The sequence below is a fragment of the Bos taurus genome, chromosome 12, assembly GCF_002263795.3.
Source record: "Bos taurus isolate L1 Dominette 01449 registration number 42190680 breed Hereford chromosome 12, ARS-UCD2.0, whole genome shotgun sequence".
Lineage (NCBI taxonomy): Eukaryota > Metazoa > Chordata > Mammalia > Artiodactyla > Bovidae > Bos > Bos taurus.
Genome location: NC_037339.1, coordinates 63,750,846 through 63,765,979, shown reverse-complemented (window position 1 = coordinate 63,765,979; position 15,134 = coordinate 63,750,846). Strand labels below are relative to the sequence as shown.

At 37.1% G+C, this 15,134-nt stretch overlaps 1 pseudogene; it reads left to right on the top strand.

Annotated features, from left to right (window-relative positions):
- Positions 1–1,841: 1,841 nt before the first annotated feature.
- Positions 1,842–4,171, top strand: LOC107133003 (tripartite motif-containing protein 60-like; annotated as a pseudogene).
- The last annotated feature ends 10,963 nt before the right edge of the window (positions 4,172–15,134 follow it).

Sequence of the window (15,134 nt, the reverse complement as noted above, 5' to 3'; positions counted from 1 at the left end):
CTGTAGTGACCCTGGAGAAAAGTTGACCCTTTGACTAGGGTCACGTACTTATTGAAGTTACAAAAGAAAAGACAGGTAAATAATTCATATATTTATATAACTTAAATCCCAGGGCCTCAGAGTTATTATATAAAATACCTATTCTTTTTTATGTTTAACTTTTAATTAAAGAAAATCATTTATACTTAAAACTTTCTGTAACCCAAAGATTTTGCTTAATAAATGAACAAATGAAAGGTTTTATTCTTAAAGTTTTAGCAAGAAAAGACTTTCCCATTCTCTATACTTACAGTTAAAATGATTTTACTAAAAAATTTTGAAATAATGTAATTTCCCATGACTACCATCCTGTGCCAATGTTGTTTTTATGAAATTTAATGCTTATAAAGAAATGGAGCTGATCATCCACCCCATTATTCATTCCTTCTTTCACGTATTTCAAAAGTAAAATTTTTAAAAATCTTTGGGAAAAGTAGTTACAAAGGATGAGCTTTTCTGTGAAATTTCTTTCATAGAACTGGGAGAAAAAAGACTACAAATATGCTATCATCACCAAAAGTAAGAGAGCACCCATACTGAACAGCAACAAATTAATTTGAATAAAAACTGACAAAAGAGTAAATGAATTCACACATCTCTCTCTGCTCATGATAAATTTTGTAAAAGTGCAGAAATGATGAGAATTATGAAAGAAAATCATTAATAATCCCCAATGTGAGAAATAGGTATTTAGTGACCAAGAAAACACCATCAAATTCTCTGCAGGGAGCTCCTTTCCTCCAACATATGGCAATGAAATGATCAGGTTCCAAAATATGAAATAAAAAAGTTTGAAAATGTAAGTGAAAATTGACTTTAGAATAATTATAAAATGGAAGATATGTTTTGCTCTACTATGGGAAATGTTCTATATATTTTTAAATAAATAGAATGAGAAGCCCATTATGATTCCAATATTGCTTAAGAAATTCTGAAAAAAGTGAGAAAATTTTAATATTTATCTTTCATATTAAGAAGGAAAGATATAGAATAAAACATAGGAATAATGAAGGATAAAACATAAAATATTATAAACATAATGACTTTCATCGGCAATAGTTAAACCAACATAAATATATTGAAATCAATCTCTCTAAAATTTCAAGTAGAAAACATAAATTTGCAATGAAGTGTACACTTGTGAAATATATAAGTATGAAATGAAGTGAAAATGTTAGTTGCTCAGTCATGGCCGACTCTTTGTGACTCCATAGACCTGCGCTGGTGGGCTGCAGTCCATGGAGTTGCAGTCAGACACTGACTGAGCAACTAACACTTTCACTTCACTTCATACTTATACATGTCAGATCTTCCCAACCCAGGGATCAAACCCACGTCTCCTGTGTCTCCTGCACTGCAGGTGGGTTTTTTGTTTTTTTTTTTTTTTTTACCACTGAACCACCAGGGAAGCCCATAATATAAGGACCATATAATCCAAAAAACAGGGCATCCAATCATGCTACAAAGTAAATATATGACCTTTTAATTTTTACAAATTATACTGGATATAGATTATGAAGAATTTCATGTAATTTTCTACTTAAAATATTCTTTTCATTCAGTTGTTCCACACCAGTATATTGATTGTTGCATGCAAAATTGGATGTTCATGCGTCTCAGAAGTGAACCAAGCAAGGAAAAACAAGCAACCATACAAAAAACTGCTTTTCACAATCTCAGCTCTTGGAATCTAATATAGGAAGCAGACAGTTAGGCTAAAAATATAGTAAGCTAGGGAGAGAGGTTCTCAGTGGAGGTGTGAGGCAAAGAATTTAGGCAAAGAATCTAAAAGGACTCACTGAATGAGTGACATTCCATGTGTATTGAAGTACAAGAATCAGGAAGGCAAGCAAGGTATTGGACAAAGGAAAGAAAACTTACAATGTAAAAAGATGTTAAAGAATCTGTTTTACTCAAGGAAAAGCCAAGAAAGCAGTGTATCCAAAGTTAACAAGCAGAAAAAAAGTATGAGAGGAAAAAAAGGATCCTTAGGTCCTAGACCATCACAAGGACTTTGATTTTAGCTCTGAGAAAGCCACTACAAGATTTTGTGTAGAGCCTTGGCTGTCAAAATTTAGGTGCAACAGAATCTTTGTAAGGATTGCAAAAATACAGATTGATGAGTTTCTGCCTCCAGACTTCCTGATTCAGTAGGTCAGGGGTGTAACCTTAGAACCTGTTGATGGACCCGGTGACCACATTTTGAAAATTGCTGGGGTAGAATATTGACAGGAAATGTTTTAATTCAATTAATCTGATGTACTTTTGGAGAAAGACTGAAATGAGACAAAGGTATAAGCAGTGGAAGCAGGATTTTCTCTCTGTAGGTTGTGGTTGAATTCATTTTCAGTTTCCAATGGCACGGTTTGATTGGATTGGAGTGTGTGTGTGTGTGGGTTTATGCTGCTGCTACTGCTGCTAAATCGCTTCAGTCGTGTCTGACTCTGTGCAACCCCATAGACAGCAGCCCACCAGGCTCCCCCATCCCTGGGATTCTCCAGACAAGAACACTGGAGTGGGTTGCCATTTCCTTCTCCAATGCATGAAAGAGAAAAGTGAAAGTGAAGTTGCTCTGTTGTGCCTGACTCTTAGCGACCCCATGGACTGCAGCCCACCAGGCTCCTCCATCCATGGGATTTTCCAGGCAAGAGTACTGGAGTGGGTTGCCATTGTGTGTGTTTATAATGATCTTCAAAAGACCATAGTGGCCCTTTATGGAGGAATGCTAATCATTGCAGTGGTTAAGTGTGCAGCTTTGATGCATGACCCAAGCATGCAGGTTTGTGCTGAGGTCTTTGTCCTCTGTGCCGTATGAACCTCAGAAGCTCCTCTGCAGTCTTGGGCCTAAGCACCTAAGCCATCCGCTCTAAATCATCCGTCTGTCATTGGTTAAGGTGACATTCTTTAGATGTCTAAATTATAAAGGTATGATTTCTTGCTTGCTTGGATCTGTGGCTACTTTCTGGAAGAGAAAATCACTGACGTTAACTTTAGATGGGCGACATATAAAAGATCTTCAAATTGGGGATCTTTCTTGGCAGCTATCTCCAGAGCTAAGAAGAAAGACATTAAAGAAGATTTCAGTTCCTGCTGTCAGCATACCAGGCCAGTGAAACTTAAAACTAGTTTCCGAGGTCAGGGGAATGTCCATGTCTCACTGTGTCTTCAGCTCTAGAGAGGCAGTCCCTGATGAAGGGGGTATTATTTTCTGTACTACTTTTGTCCAAGGCTCCGCCCTGGCAGACCTAGAAGAATAGTCTGGCCGCTTCATCTATCGGAGCTACCTAACGACCCCTGACTACCACAGTGGTCACAATTAAGTCACTCCTGTGCAAATACATCCTAGATAAGGATCTAGATTATAGCTTTCCATGCCATGTCTGCCATTTTACTGTCCAGAAAAGAATTTCAGCAGGAAATCCCAACTTAGTAGCTTGACTGAAAGCATTAAGGTACTCTCCAGATCTGAGGGAAAAAGAAGAAAAAGGAAGAGGCAGGAAGAGAATGAAATTTTCGAGAAGTAGAATCAGCTTTTGACTCTTTTCAGTGAGAAGGTCTCAGAGCTTTTTGTACACAGTGCCGCTTCTCTCCTAAATACAAGAAGCACTACATATATCTTATAAAGAATGCTAACTCCTGTCACAGGAAAATTCTAGAATGTAGCATTGAGCCCTTGAAGGATAATGTAGAAGGAGTTGAAAAGTGATTAACTTTGCAAGCTAATCATTGGCACTGAGAAAAAGATAAAATGTAAGAGAAATAATAATTTCTTAATTTGAACAAGTTTAACTGTTTCCACTGAATAAAGAAGAGGCCACTTTCAGGCAAATACAAAATGAAGAGACAGACATTATAGCATAATTAAATGAAAATCTTATGTAATTGTTCAATCATGTCTCCACATTAAAATATCTATACAGCAAGGTGGAAGGTGAGTGTGTAGTCGGAACTGAAATTGTAGACATATATTAAGAGTATGCACTGCAGAAAGAAAAACCTAAAATACCTCAATCTCTTTTCATGCTGATTAAAGAAATATTGATTCAGTATTCCTCTACAGTATTCTGACTTGGTCAAAATTTTCAAGATATTTCCAGTGGATGTGATTCTAAACATTGAAACAGTATATTGAGATTTATTACCTTTGAGGATAGTAAATTATGTAATATGGAAAGACCAAAAAAACCATTGTTATAGACCAAGGAGGTTTTCTTTTGCCCTGTTGTCCTGAATTTGAATAGATTTAAGAGTTGACTCATTGGAAAAGACTCTGATGCTGGGAGGGATTGGGGGCAGGAGGAAAAGGGGACGACAGAGGATGAGATGGCTGGATGGCATCACTGACTCGATGGACGTGAGTCTCAGTGAACTCTGGGAGTTGGTGATGGACAGGGAGGCCTGTCGTGCTACGATTCATGGGGTCGCAACGAGTAGGACACAACTGAGTGACTGATCTGATCTGATCTGATCTAATCTTGGCAGACATTACTTGGAGGTAGTAGTGGAAAAAAACTTAAATGGGTAGAATTAGCCATTAGTTCCAGGTGAATTCGGGGCAATTGGGAAAGTTGAGGGAGTTTCATTGCACTGGATCATAATAGAATCTAGCTTATGCCATTAGTGAAACCCAGTAAGGCAGGCATTTTTCTGGACCAAGAGATGGGTGAAGTTTCCTTTTATAATAAGAATGATGTCACTTTTCTATATTTTAATGGTTATTTTACACAAGCCCTTTGGCCATATTTCTATGCTGGAACAGATTCTGAAACTAAAAATCTCTTCAGTAACAGATTATGAAAGATAAAGAACATGGGAAACAACTGTTTTATTTTCCATCAGTCTGTGCATGTAATTTAGACAGTAAATCTAGCCTCAGGAATTTATATTAAGTTTTATGATAAAAAAGATATATTTTCATTCTTTATTTTAAACAACTATAAAAACATACAATACCAATTTCATGGAGGTTATGGGTACAGTTGTCAAGTGCTTTGAAATTCTAAGATAAAATATTTGAGAATTATATTACTTAACATCTGCAATGATTAATTTCACATATGAACTTGACTAGGCTATGATACACAGATATTTTGTTAAACTCCAGTCTAAGTGTCACTACAAAGGTGTTTTGCAGTTGAGTTTAACATTTAAGTCAATGACTCTTGAGTAAAGCACATTACCCTTCTCAACATGGGTGGGCCTCATCCAATCAGTTGAAGACCTTAAGAGAAAAAAGACAGATTTCCCAAAGGAGATGTGGTTCAGCCTGTGGTCTGCCTTCAGGCTGGAACTGTAGCATTAACTTTTCACCTTCTCCAGCCTGTCAGTCTACCCTGTAGATTTTGGACCTGCCAGCGTTTACAATCGTATAAGCCAAGTTCTTAAAAAAAAAAAAAAAAAAATCTCTCTTTGTATATAATGCACATTCTATTGATCCCTTTTCTCTGGAGAACCCTGATTAATACAGTATCTATCTATTTTTTTTTAAAACAAAGTCTGTAGTGAGCCACTGTAGTGTCATTGGTTTTGAACCCCTTTTCTAAAAATTTCACCTTCAGGAAGGATTGAAGAGAGAGAAACACCACTCCCCACTGCACCTCATTGAAGTGTTTATGGCATAATAGAGTAAATACGTGATGGCTAAATGAGGAGCCTTTTAGAAATAGCTACTTACCTTAAAAAAAAAAAAAGACAAAAAATCAGATAACCATGAACTTTGATGAATCAATGCCATAAAGCATCTTTAAACCTAGAATTAGAATGGTTGCTAAAAACAAACAAACAAACAAAAAACCCTGAAACCCTTTGCTTTGGGATGAATGTACCTTTGGACAACCTCAGAAGTGATGACAACTTAACTCTTCTGTAAGATTGAAGGCAGGAGGAGAAGGGGATGACAGAGGACGAGATGGTTGGATGGCATCACCAACTCGATGGACATGAGTTTGAGTAAGCTCTGGGAGTTGATGATGGACAGGGAAGCCTGGTGTGCTGCAGCCTATGGGGTAGCAAAGAGTCAGACATGACTGAGTGCCTGAACTGAAATGTTAGTTGCTCAGTCGTGTCTGACTCTTTGTGACCCCATGGACTGTAGTCTGCCAGGCTCATTCATCCATAAAATTCTCAGTGACAAGAAAACCGAGCCGGTTGCCATTCCCTTCTCCAGGGAATCTTGCCGATCCAGGGATCAAACTCAGATTTTCCACATTGCAGGCAGATTCTTTATGATCTGAGCTACCTGGGAAAGCAATCCTCTCTAAACTCCCTCTAATGATTCTAATGAGGGCTACACTCCACCCCAACTGCCCTATGTTTATTTTTGCACTAAGTTTAAACAGCATTGGATTTGAAAACATGTTGAAGTTTGTGGCAGTATTTCAAAGACAAATACTTAGTCATATCATTAAAAAAAATCTGTTTACAAACTTTAAATTCATGTTTTTGGAGCAATATTTCGTGGAAAGATAAAATGATGAATGATGAAAATAAAATCTGGATTGCCAGCCTAAATTAAGTAACTTAGAGCACACATCCCAGCTATGGATAATAGTTTCAGCAATTGGGGAGATTTAAAGATCATGATTAAGGAATGTTTGTGAAATGTAATTTTAATAACTTAAGCTTCCCAGGTGGTGCTAGTGGTAAAGAACCCACCTGCCAATGCAGGAGATGTAAAAGAACAGGTTCAATCCCCAGGTCAGGAATATCCCCTGGAGGAGGTCATGGCGACCTGCTCCAGTATTATTGCCTGGAGAATCCCATGGACAGAGGAGGTTGGCAGCCCGCAGTCCATAGGGTAGTATAGAGTAGAAGTGACTTAGCACACACACACACACACCACCCCATAATATAAAATAGATAATATAAAACATCAACTGATGTTTACTGAAGAGTGTCACAAGTCCAACAAAGCACCAAATGTGATGAACAAGAGATTGTTCATGTTACTTTTTATGGAAAATGCTAGGTATAGAAATAGTCAACAAAGGCAAAATAAGAAACAACTAGATATTCTCCCCTAATATCTTACTTATTTTATGAAAGGGAGGAAACAAGAATTTACCTGATTTTGTTACTTCTTTCATTTACATCACAGCCATTAGCCATTTAATATATCTTCTATCATAAAGGCCATTGCAAAGTTGCTATTTATCTCCCAATATAGTAAATATGAAAGTTTTAAGCAATCCATCTGTACATGCCTATTGGTACTTGACGTTTGTAAAATAGAATCGTTAAGACAACAGAAACATCAGAGTAAAAACCAAAACAAGTGTGTATAAATGCACACAACAGTGGCCACATCTCATTCCTCTGGTTGCAATACTTGGACAATCCCTTAGATTGTTCTGCATTTTGTGTTGTATATCCTGAATGGGACGGATAGCCATGCTTAGTTGCTCAGTCGTATTCAGCTCTTTTTGATCCATGGACTGTAGCCTCCAGGCTCCTCTGTCCATGGAATTTCCCAGGCAAGAATACAGGAATGGGTGGCCACTTCCTTCTCAAGAGGATCTTCCTGACCTGGGGATTGAACTCAGGTCTTCTGCATTGCAGGCAGATTTTTTATTGTCTGAGCTACCAGGGAAGCCTGGGATAGATAAAGGTATGTCTAAAAATGACCTTGCGGTGACCAGAGTGTGTGTACACACATTAGTTCCTGTGTTGGTTATCTGATGACAAGTTTGCAAGCAAACAATGGCTTTATCTCCCTGGCACAACTTTTCCAGGCTTTGCCCTTTCTCCTTGCTTCTATTCCTATTCAGATACTTTCAATATTTTCCTGACATCTGTCATTGTTGGGAAGCTTTCCTAAGATGAAACAGAGTTCTCAACAAAAATTCTGAAGCAAGGATACAGAGAAAATTTGGTGTCTTGGCTTGTCAGATACAAAGCTTTGAGGAGATGTTATCTTTATTTATTGATGTATCAACTAGAAAAACGAAGAGTTCCAGAACCTGGTCAGAAGAAAAATACATAAAAATAATTGAGTGAAAGTGAAGAGCAAAGCAGAAGCAGACATACAAAGAGACACACAGGGATGAAGTTTTGAGGTACATTTTTATCAGTTTCATGATGCTTCCTAGCATCTTTTATTTTTATTGTTTCATTTTTCTTAAGTTATATATCACATTTAATTTCTGTCCTTGCAAATGGATGGCATAGTAGGCACAATTTCCCAAACTCAGTTCAGTTCAGTCACTCAGTTGTGTCTGACTCTTTGTGACCCCATGAATTGCAGCACACCAGGTCTCCCTGTCCATCACCAACTCCCGGAGTTCACTCAAACTCATGTCCATCGAGTCCGTGATGCCATCCAGCCATCTCAGCCTCTGTCGTCCCCTTTTCCTCCTGCCCCCAATCCCTCCCAGAATCAGAATCTTTTCCAATGAGTCAACTCTTCACATGAGGTGGCCAAAGTACTGGAGTTTCAGCTTCAGCATCATTCCTTCCAAAGAACACCCAGGACTGATCTCCTTTACAATGGACTGGTTTGATCTCCTTGCAGTCCAAGGGACTCTCAAGGGTCTTCTCCAACACCACAGTTCAAAAGCATCAATTCTTCCACACTCAGCTTTCTTCACAGTCCAACTCTCGAATCCATACATGACCACTGGCAAAACCATAGCCTTGACTAGACGGACCTTTGTTGGCAAAGTAATGTCTCTGCTTTTAAATATGCTATCTAGGTTGGTCATAACTTTCCTTCCAAGGAGTGTATTTTAATTTCATGGCTGCAATCACCATCTGCAGTGTGGGCCATACATGGGAAGCTTTCAACAACATACCCACGCACATTGAAATGGTAAGGAACTTTTAAAAATACTTTCACTTATCATTTATGATGTTGGGAAATGTTTTGTCCATTCAATTATTTTTTTACTGCTACATGCAGAGTTTTATTTGATCTTGAAATTTTAATATTGATTTATTTGTATTTATGTATAGCGAGATTAACATAAAATGTGCTGCTCACTTTTTTTGACTCTTGTTTCTTTTGCATTGATTTTGAATTTTTTTCAAGAAGGTAATGTACATCGTTTGTTTTCTCTGCCATCTTTAGGTCACTAGGGGAAGGTTTTATGTCACTTCCTTCTTTATCCCCCTCCAATACAGGCACATATTCCCCACTTTCTTGATCTGTTTTTGGGCAAATCAGTATCTAGCGTGTTTAAAACACCTTGAGTGCTTTTTGCAGTGAGGCTAGTATCAAGGTCCTGAATTAATGTGATATTGTATTTTGACCATGTGTGCTCAGTCACTCAGTTGTGTCCAACTCTGCAACCCCATGGACTATAGCTGCCATGCTTCTCTGTCCATGGGATTTTTCAGGCAAGTATACTGGAGTGGGTTGCCATGCCCTCCTCCAAGGGATCTTCCCAACCCAGGGATCAACCTATGTCTCTTGCATTGGCAGGCAGATCTTTACCACTGAGCCACCAGAGAATCTCTGTATTTTGGCCAGTATATGTATTGCTGTTTTTATACTTTATTAGTTTGGAGTAGAGAAGGGCTAAAATGTTTAAGCACAACTATTAATATCCAATATTGTTTGAGGAATATCATCAAATACTATTAAAGGAAATATGACTGAGTGTACAAATATTTTTACATTCATTGTATTTGTGGTAAGAGTGTTAAATCATTCATGTCTATGATGTATACAGAATTGGAATATAGATGATGGGGGAGGAGGATGACAGCTACTTCAGCCTTAAAAAACATGTTTTTCTCATTCATCTATGGGATGTATAAAATATACATTCTGTGTGGTTCTTTTGACTTTTGGAGTGTCTGAATTAATATTAAAAAGTATTTGAAACTAATATTACAAAAGAGTATACAGCCGATCCCATGCTTACTTGTTCAATTGCTCAGTTGTGTCTGACTCTGTGACCCCCATGTACTGTAACACTCCAAGCTTCCCTGTCCTTCACTGTCTCCCTGAATTTGCTCAAACTCATGTCCACTGAGTCAGTGATGCCATCCAAACATCTCATCTTCTGTCGTCCCCTACTCCTCCTGCCTTCAATTGTTCCTAGCATCAGGGTCTTTTCCAATGAGTTGGCTCTTTACATCAGGTGGCCAAAGTATTGAAGTTTCAGCTTCAGCATCAGTCCTTCCAATGAATATTCAGGACTGATTTCTTTTAAGATTGACTTGTTTGATCGCCTTGCAGCTCAAGGGACTCTCAAGAGCCTTCTCCAGCACCACAGTTCGAAAGCATTCATTCTTTGGTGCTCAGGCTACTTTATGGTCCAACTCACATCCATACATGACTACTGGAAAAACCGTAGCCTTTGTTGTCAAAGTCATGTCTGCTTTTTAAAGCACTATCTAGTTTTGTCACAGCTATTCATCCAAGGAGCAAGAGTCTTTTAAGTTTGTGACTGCAGTCACTGTCCACGTTGAATTTGGAGACCAAGAATATGAAATCTGACAGTTTCCACTTTTCCCCCATCTGTTTGCCTTCATGCTTACTACTCTTCACAAAAATTAAAAATAACAATAGAAATGTAATTTTTATACACAGAAACATTTCCCCCACTAGTTTTAAAATCAAATTATAACTAATGAAATGTTTAAATAACTTATAATAGCACATTTTAAATGTATAAATTTTACTAAAAATTAAGGCAGAGATAAAGAGATAAAACAAAAGGTTAGAATATTAATATACTAAAAGAGTTAAATGTATATTAAATAAATATTGTGGTTAAACATGTGAATTCTATATCCTACTGTTTGCTTGACTTCACATCTTTTATATTTCAATAGTGTGTGTCCTTGAGTAAATTACTAAATTCTCTGATGCAGCTTCTTTTAATATAACATAAATATAATAGTACCTGTCAAACAGAGATCTTATGAAAATAAATTGAGAAAATACAAGTAAAGGACACAGCAAAGTTCAATATATAATTATAATAAACATTTTTCTGCATTATTATGCAACTTTTTGTAATCAGAAAAAAAAACTTAGTTGAGGTCATCTTGTCATTCATCTATACTAAATCTTCTTTAATGTTAATTTTTCAATAAAAGATTTGGAAATTACAATTGTCTTGCTTTCCTGGCAAGTTGCTGTTGTTATTTAGTGAATTCCTGTCATGTGATTGGCCAAACACCTCTGTGCTTACATATTCAATTGTAATCTTTTATTGAAAAGCTGTATGAAAATATAAATCCTTGCTACTGCTTTTGCTAAGTGACAAACACGATAAACACACCGATGAGGTAGTTTGATGGCCTATTTACATACTGTTTCTTTACACAAGGAGAAAAACAATGGGTTCAGACATAGAAGCTCCTGGCTAATGAAAATTAGATTATTGTAGGAGCATTAAAAGCATGAGTAACTGTCCAAGAAATATCAAAATACTGATATTGATAGCATTGTTTGTTTCTGGAAAAATAAAAAAATGTGCTGTGAACCTTTCACCTTCATTTTTTTTTTAATGTGTATCTTCTGTCTTGTAACTTTCTGTGAGCTCATGGGCTCCAAAATGTAATGAAACAAGTTCTGCATGGAGTTAGTGGAGAGAAAAACAATAAGCAACATTAGTGAAATTGTCACAGACCTGCCTAAAGATATGGTTTGTGCAGATAATGTTTTCCATTCCCTTTCTCACCATTCCTTGTATCCCCCCTAATGTTTATGTTCCAGCTGCCTCCTTGCCCATGTGGAAAACTTTGGTTGGGAGAGGAATAGCACTGAAGAAAAACATTGATACATAAACCATGTGTTTATCTTTAGTTCATTAAAATTTACATTCATTACCATTGGGAAAAAAAAATAATGTTGTTCTAAAAGACAGCTTTCAGATAATGGGACTCCATTTTTCCAAATGGTAATGATGTAGTAACTCTATGTTCAATTTACTAGGTACCACCAGAATAATGAGATAAAAATAGCACTTTATGAAAAAATTGGACTGTACTTGCCATACATTAAAAAATAAAACAGCTAAGTTTAAGGCTAGATGATCCACACACTTAATTCAGAAGCATGAAAGATATATATTAAGAAACCAGAGAGGAAATAAAGGAAAGTGTGAGGGAGGAAAGTAGTAATGTAATACAGACAAGTACTTAAAGTGATTTGTGAATTATTTTATTCAGTGAGCATATGCCGTGGCATAAAAATGAGATGGGAGATGTTAACATGGCTTTGTCTTAGTTCAACTCAGTCCCTTGCGTCTCTCATAGTGTGATATTCTCACTTTCCTGAATGAGATTCCAGTATTTAAAGAAACTGTAGAAAATTTTGTGCATGTCTCCAAAACCAAGTTACTCCACAGTGGGCTCAGCCAACAAGCTGTGATCTATTCTGTTGCTGGGGAAAAAAAAAAAAAAGCAAGTGGGTAAGACTTGTTGTTAGATGGCCCTAAATATACTTTATGAATTATTTAAAGGTGTGCCAATGAGTAACTCTGCTTATAAGAAATGTCTGCCTTATGAGTAGACATTAGGACCTAATTACCATGTGGAGAACACACAGTCTCCCATCTGGTAGCATATAGCTTCTGAAAACTCATATGTTTACAAAGTTTGGCTACAGCGATTTGTTAGTTTTGACACCATTGGAAAAGACCCTGATGCTGGGAGGGATTGGGGGCAGGAGGAAAAGGGGACAACAGAGGATGAGATGGCTGGATGGTATCACCGACTCAATGCACATGAGTTTGGGTGAACTCTGGAAGTTGGTGATGGACAGGGAGGCCTGGCGTGCTGCGATTCATGGGGTTGCAAAGAGTTGGAGACGACTGAGCGACTGAACTGAACTGAACTGATACATTGAACTGGTACAAGTAGTTCAAAAATTTTAAAGAAATTCTTATAAACAAAATAATGAATGCAAGCTTTTGAACTGTGGTGTTGGAGGACTCTTAGGAGTCCATTGGAATGCAAGGAGATCAAACTGGTCAATCCTAAAGGAATCAGTCCTGAATAGTCTTTGGAAGGACTGATGCTGAAGCTGAAACTCCAATACTTTGGCCATCTGATGCAAAAAACTGACTCACTGGAAAAGACCCTGATGCTGGGAAAGATTGAAGGAAGTAAGAGAAGGGGACAACAGAGCATGAGATCATTGGATGGCATCACTGACTCAAGTTTGAGCAAGCTCCAGGAGTTGGTGATGGACAGGGAGGCCTTGTGTGCTGCAGTCCATAGAGTCACAAAGAGCTGGACACAACTGAGTGACTGAACTGAACTGAAATGCTATATTAAAAAATGCTTTTTAAAGAGATATCAAGGCTTCCCAATTGGCTCAGTGGTAAAGAATCTGCCTGCAATGCAGGAGACTCAGGTTAGATCCCTGGGTCTAGAAGATTCACTGAAGGAGCACATGGCAATTCACTCCAATATTCTTGTCTGGAGAATCCCATGGTTTGGGGAGACGGGCAGGCTACAGTTCATAGGACCTGCCAAGTGTCATCAGGCAGTCAATCAATCAGAATATTCCACCAAAACATTTTTTTGATATCTTCAATGAAAACTGTTCAAAATAGGATATAAAAATTATTTTAGGTTTAACTTAGAAGTGATATAGAATTTTAATGGGTTGACTATTCTATTTTTCAGTATAAAAGCACACTGCAAAAATTAATTATTTACTCTGTCAGTGTCTTTTCCAGAGTGGATGCTAAGGTTCAGCTCACAGTTGGAGCCTCTGACAGTGTGCAGAGGCACGGGGAAGTAGAATGGTTATTAGCTCCTCTTTGCAATATTTCATGAAGTTTCATTGCAGTGGAATGAGACTGAAGAGTCAGCTCATCACCACACTCCATGGTACTACTCTAGCTTAGAATTCCTGTACCATCTACTTCCACAGAAAGACAGCCTCCACTCAGCTGGCCAGCACCACCCAGTGGAAGAAGTCTACTATTGCCTGCTTCTACCAAGAAAATGTGTGGCTTGCCTGGCTTTACCCAACCATAAAGAAGGTATGATTGTTATTTTGGTGGGTGGATTTAGAACAGGGTTCGTAGTACCAAAAGGGTTTCAGTTTGTTAGGCCGCCATTTTCACATATGTAAGCTCAGAAGAAAAGGCTTTTCTTGAAGGGGTGTGTGTGTGTGTGTGTGTGTGTGTTAGTTTCAGGCTGCAGGCTTCTATGATGCTCTGTCTAGGATATGTGGAAGGAAAAATAGCCAGAGTGTTTACTATGTCATTCCTCAAGTCCCTAAGCCCCTAGGCACTCTGCCTTCTTCTTTCCAACTTTCAGAGTCTGCCTATGGTTGTTTATTATGTTATATCCAGGACATTTTTTTCGTAAGAGGGAGAACCTGGGAGGAATAGAGCTAATTTCTCTTGTTGGAACTAGATGTGTAAGGATTGAACATTAATAATGCATTATATTGAATGAAATCTTCAAACTATATGCAAATAACAAAATATTTATTTTGAATAAGGGGTTTTTGTTTTATCTTTTAAAACTATTGTCATGTTCCACATATTTTGCAAAACTAAAATAAAATCTCTCAAATTCAAAGTTTGCAGTTTTGACATCTTTGCTAGCTGTGCCCAAATAGAAATATTACATGCGGGACTTTGAGAATATTAATTATGCCATTTTCTTCATTAATATTCTTGAGATCAACTCCTGCTGTATTCTATGATTACTTTTCTGGAATTTAATGTCATCTATGTGAACTGATAAAACATCTTTAAATTTTTGTGTTGCCTTAAATGTTTTGATATTTTATGGCATAGACTTTAATACTACAATGAAAATGTGCAGGGCTTTATTTAAATATTTTAAAGCTTTTCAAAGACTCATAAAAATGACAAATAACAAGTTCATACTGTGTTCATATTAATTTTTATAATATTCTCTAAGATTTTAAAGCTAACTCACTTTTGCTTCAATTTCCATGCTTTTTCACATGAAAGTTCAACCAATTCATATATCTTCTATTTACATGCCTACTACTTTAATTCTAAACAGGAAATGCTTAGTGTATCTATGTTCTGAGAACTTATCCAATCATAATAATTGAAAAAATGATGTGGTCAATATATATATATATATATGATATATAGAATTATATGTATGCTTACTTATTTTATGATTAAATCAGATAATTTTTT